The following is a 6,000-nucleotide window of genomic DNA, read 5'->3' as shown; positions in this document are numbered from 1 at the left end:
AGCATCGCCCCCTGGTGGGCATGCCGGGTGGATCCCGGTCGGGCGCATGCGGGAGTCTGTCTGACTGCCTCCCCGTTTCCAGCTTCGGAAAAATGAAAAAAAACAAACAAAAAAAAAGCAAAAAAAAAAACAAAAAAACCCACAATGCTGAAATAAATGTGAGATAGACAATTAAGAAAGATGAATAAAAATAAGAGAATTATTTCCCAACCTGCTTATTCTAGTTCAAAGTTGCAGGTGGCTGGAGCCTCTCCCGACAGGCAGCTTAGGGCACAAGCAGGACCCATCTGGACAGGACACCCGTCCACCGTCCTCCGCGGGATGCCTCGCACACAGCCACACCCAGACTGGGACAATGCAGACATGCCAATTCACCTCACGTGCACATGTGCACATCTTTGGGATGTGAGTTAAGAAAACAAACAAAAAACAAAAACTGATCCCCCAGACAGAAGCCACACAGATGTGGAGAGAGCACACACGCTCCACACAGACAGGGGCCCCAGCCGGGGATCCGTTCTCTTCTCCTCAACACCATAATAAAATGACGTTGAATAAAACAGCGTTCTTCGAGCACTCACTATACACTAAGAAATATAAATATTATTGGGCCTTTTATGTTAATATAAATATTATTTCCTTCTTACCAGCTCGAAGAGTTCAGTTTCAGAAGACGAGTGTTGACGGTGTAGGACGGTGCAGGAGCAAATCCAGGGCAGAGGGCATTGCCTGGGGCAGGTTCACCTGGGACAGGGAAGGAGAAGTATTTGAAAGAAGGGGTCCCCTCTGAAATAGAGAATAGAGTCCAGGCAAAGGAGGGGGTAGAGAAAGGAGTTGGAGAGGAACCCTCTTAGTGAAAATTCTATTTGTAGAAGCGTTTCTCCTCTTTGTCAAGGGAGGTCCCCAAGCCTAATCTGCAGGCCCAACAATAACTTACTTGTTACTGTCCTGGCTGAGAGCGAGACATGGGACTTGGCTTTGGGAAGGAAAGGGACATTGCTGTTTTTTCCACGATTGAGGGACAATTCTACTGAGCAAGTTTTCAAAGGGGCATTGCTGTCTTTTCTAAGAACGAGGAACAACTCTGCTGAGCAAGTTTTCCCTGGCACCCACAGAAACACGTGGAGAGGTGCCATGTTTTTCAGCCTCAGAAACTTACATAACTGGGCAACCAGGAACGGGCGCAGGACATGCTGTCTCACCCCAGACTGTCCGATGAGTAGCCATATGAAAATTCCGCTTTTGCGTAATGTTTCAAGGAAACTGCAATTTTTAGGAAATGAAAGTGACTTGTCACAGAGGACCTGACCTCCTTATGATACTGAAACTTCCCCAGGTCATCTGTCCAGGAAGCCAGTTAGCAAGGCAGGGGTTGGAAAATGAGGATGAAAAAAGAACAACAGCTATCAAGCACCTACGGTGTGCCAGACATATGTATTCTGTCAACAAATGTTATTCAGCAGTTTCTGTTGCCAGGCAGGGTGTTAGTTGCTGGGTGAACGGCACACAAGTCATGGTCCCTGTCCTCACAAAGCTCACAGTCTTTTGGGGAAGAGATAAACTGAGCGAATAATTCCAAGAGGGGTAACATTACACAAGAGGCAGAAGTCTCTTAGCATCCCTATGGCAAAGATTGTGACCCTGTTTGCAGATAGGCACCCTGAGGACCAGAGAGATTAGAGAAGCTCGTGAGAAGCACAGTCAGGCTTTGAACTGCAGACATCTAAATCCATAGCCCCCATTCTTTCTTTCTTTTTTCTTTTTAGAAAATTTTATTTTTACATTTAATATTATTTTGTATTAATTTCAGACGTATAGCATTGTGGCTAGAATATCATATATTGAACAAAGTGATTCCCTGATATATTCGGTATCTACCTAGCACTATATGTAATTATTATACAATGTTATTGGCTATATTTCCCTGGCTGTCCTTTATGCCCCTGTGACTATTCTGTAACTACCATCTGTACTTCTCAATCCCTTCACTGTGTTTTTTCAGCTGAACGCCGTATCTACCATTTGCGTGTCACCAGGGTGACGGCTTGAATAATAAATTTATTCTTTTCAAAGAGTTTCAGGCCCTGGCCAGTTGGCTCAGTGGTAGAGCATCGGCCTGGCGTGCAGAAGTCCCGGGTTCGATTCCCGGCCAGGGCACACAGGAGAGGCGCCCATCTGCTTCTCTACCCCTCCCCCTCTCCTTCCTCTCTGTCTCTCTCTTCCCCTCCCGCAGCCGAGGCTCCATTGGAGCAAAGATGGCCCGGGCGCTGGGGATGGCTCTGTGGCCTCTGCCCCAGGCGCTGGAGTGGCTCTGGTCCCAACAGAGTGACGCCCAGGAGGAGCAGAGCATCGCCCCCTGGTGGGCAGAGCGTCGCCCCTGGTGGGCGTGCCGGGTGGATCCCGGTCGGGCGCATGCGGGAGTCTGTCTGACTGTCTCTCCCCGTTTCTAGCTTCAGAAAATTACAAAAAAGAAAAAGAAAAAAAAGAGTTTCATACTTTCAAAGGATGAAGAGCAGCACCAAGACATTTCTACCGAGATTCACAGAATGAAAAGCCACAGGAAAGTGCGGCCCCACCCTTACTGGGTGGGGTGATCTTGAGTGTGTCATTCAATATTGCTGGGCCTCCGTTTCTTTGGAATGTTACCTTTTTAAGGGGCTGTTAAAAGATTAAATTAGGTGGTAGAGGTCAAAAGTAGTCTGCAAACTAAAACCACTTACTCTTCTTATGCAATATTATTATCATTACGACTTGTCAGCATTGTAAGATAGTGTCTTGTTAGCCAGTCTTCACCTGGCTGACTCGTGGCTGTTGGCTCAGCCTGGGTGTAATATCACATCAAAGAGCATGGTGGTCATGTTTTTCTCGATGTTCTAGAACTATCCTGGTTTTAGCTCTGAAAGTCTCATGTTAAGACAACTCCTCAGTCCTGGGCCATTGGGGTGTCCAGATGACTCAATATCACTCCCTTCTAGTGGATTCTGCAGTGAGTCACTAGGCATTGGTGAGGCAAATACATCAGATAGACCCCAGTTTAAGTACTTGCATGTACTACATCACTTCTAAGCTGTTTGATCTTAGGGACGTTACTCATTATTTGAAAACATAGATAATACTTACCTCAGATAATTTGTTATAAGGTGCTCACCTCAGTGGGCACCCACCCCCCCTCTCATTCACTGTGTTCATGTTATTGGCCTCCATTCTCTTCCTCAAACATGCCAAGCTCACTCTCCCACTTGGCTCATTCTGTTCCCTCTGTCTGGAAGGCCTGGATATTCCCAGAAGGGCTCTTTCTTGTCATTGGCTCTCTGCTTACCTGTTACTTCCTCATGAGGTCTTCCCTGGCCATTCACTTGGGAGCACCTCCCCCAATACTCCAGGCGCTCTTTGTTTTATCCCTATTTTATTTCCTTCCTAACATTACATATGATCAGGAACTGTCTTATTTATTAATGACCGAAGTAGGCAGCCTTCTAAACGGGCACCCAAAGATTCCCCCAACTTCCTGATATTCGTGCTCTTGTGTGAGCCTCTCCCTTCAATGTGGGTAGGACCTAGGGACTGTATTCTAACAAACACAATATGGCGAAGTGATGTGATGTCACTTCTGAGATTACGTCCTAAAAGATTGTGACTTCCCTCTCTCTCTCTGTCTCTCTCTCTCCTCTCTCTCTCTCTCTCTCTCCCCTTCTCTCCTTCCTTTCTCTGATGAAGTGAGCGGTCACACTGTGAGACACCCTAATGAAGAGTTGTATGTGGCCAGGAAATGCGGGCAGCCAGCAGGAAACTGAATCCTGCTAACCATGTGAATAACCTAGAAGCAGATTTCCCCCCATCCAGCCTTGGGATGACTTCAGTCCCAGCCAACACCTTGACTATAACCTGATTCCTGACCCACAGAAACTGTGACATAATAAATGTTGTTTTAAGTCACTACCTTTGGAGGTAATTTGTTAGGCAGCAATCGAGAATGAATACACTGATGTTCTATTTCTGGAATATAAGCACCATGGCAGGTGGGACCATACCTATCTTGTTCACTTTTGTAGGCCCAGAGCAAAACCCAAAGCCTGGCACATAATAGATGCTCAATTTCATTGAATGAGCAAACAGTGAGGGCACAGACTATATACAGGGCATGTAAGGGCAGATAAAATTAATATTTGTTGAATGAATGAGTGATTCAGTGACTAAATGTGAGGAGGGTTAGGAAAAGAGAGAGTGCACTGACTTATTAACTATCAAGTGCGTGACCCCCCACTGTGGGCTCGCGAGATGTTGAACGAGTAAGTGATAAATAAACAAACACAGGCATAGGGTTGAGTTAGGGTTCGATTTGAAGTAAGAAGCTTGGTGTTGACACACAAGTGGGAAATGTGTAACAGGCACTCAGAAATAAGACTGCCATTTCCCAGAATTTTAAGTGAGTTTTTTTCCTTTTCCACTATCTGTATATTTTTGACAACAGATGGAACAAACAATCAAGGTATTCCCACTTAAAAACAGAGAAAGAGCCCGTGATAGATATAAAAGTCAGTCTCATGTTAGACATTGGAGACACGGGGGGGGGGGTATCCTGGGGAGAGGGAGAAGAGAGGACAGTGGTTGCTGCCGGCATAACCCAGGGTCCTTTTCCAGGAACATTTCTGGCTGGATAGGAGGAAAAGCCTGTGGTGCGGACTCTCAGGGGCCTGGCCGCCTCCCACACCACCAAGCTCCCTCTGCCTGGTCCTGACAGCCCCCTTCCTCTGAAACATTTCTCAACCAGCCTTTCCAACCCATTTCCTGCCCGCACTGGGCTGGCCTGGACTGTTCTCACACCTGCACGTCCGCGGGCATCCAGCTGCCCCAGCCCCCGCGCTGTCTCGGTTAAAACAATGTTCCACGCTGTTTCGAGCATCTTCCTCATCTCAGCCAGTGCACGCAATCAGAACTTTCAGATTGCTTCAGCCTTCACTTCAACCCCCAACAGAAATTGGACTCTCACTTCCTGTCAGGAAGCCACCATTTTACCTCCGGGAATGACCACTACCTATTTTTCAAAGTTCTGCTTCAGAATCAGTCCAGCACTGACCCCTTTCACAGCTCTGTTGGTTTCAGGCCAACTAGTTACTCCAGCAAACTGGTTATGAACAGCTGTTCAGCAGCCTATGATGTTCAATTTTATTTTTCTGAAATAAAGGCAGGGCAGACCGCGTGTGCTGAGCTAGGGTGGGACAGAAGCCCCAGCAGCTGCTGGGTGGGGCTAGTTCCCCTGGTAGACGAAGCCTGAGCCGGGGTGCCTTGGGATCAGTCCTCGGGTATGAGGAACTAACTCCCCACATGGTGGGGTCTCAAGTCAGACCTTTACGGGCACTGTAGGGCCTCTTTCCCAGAAGGAAGCCCCAGTCCTGTTGGCTGCCCTGGGTTTAGACACCAGCATCTCTCCAACTGGAGGGAAAATAAACTTTCTCCAAGACTGCGTGCATGTGGTTAAACGTTAGTTGTGCTCAGCACAACTCTTTTTTCAGATGTGTGGAAGACTCTATTTCCCCTTGAGTAGGACCACATGGCCAGTCTCCGCCGACAGGCTAGGAGCAGAAGCGGTGGACATACCTCACTGCTGGGGTGAAGCACAGAAAAGCAGGCTGAGTCCTCCAACCACTTTCTTCTGTATGAAAGACAGAGAGACCCTGTGTGAAGATGGGAAAATCACAAGAGCCAAGTGGCCTGGACTGCTGAGTCACATCAGAGGACAGTTGGAGTGGCATCTGGGCCTGTTTGGGGATCAATTTGTTATTGCAGCATAACCTAGCCTATCCCAGCTAATACAAAATCAATTCTGAAATTTGACATATTATTCTGATTGAATGAATTTTTTAAAAACTGAAAGCAAACAAGTGGTGGGCTTCTCTTCAGTAGCACCGTGGGTCTAGAATACATGGTGGATCTCAGGACCTGGACTGACCCAGGGCTGCTCGCTCCTTCTGTTGTAAGAATTGCTGTTAATACAGAATT

The sequence above is a fragment of the Saccopteryx leptura genome, chromosome 1, assembly GCF_036850995.1.
Source record: "Saccopteryx leptura isolate mSacLep1 chromosome 1, mSacLep1_pri_phased_curated, whole genome shotgun sequence".
Taxonomy (NCBI): domain Eukaryota; kingdom Metazoa; phylum Chordata; class Mammalia; order Chiroptera; family Emballonuridae; genus Saccopteryx; species Saccopteryx leptura.
This window is presented reverse-complemented; position numbering follows the sequence as displayed.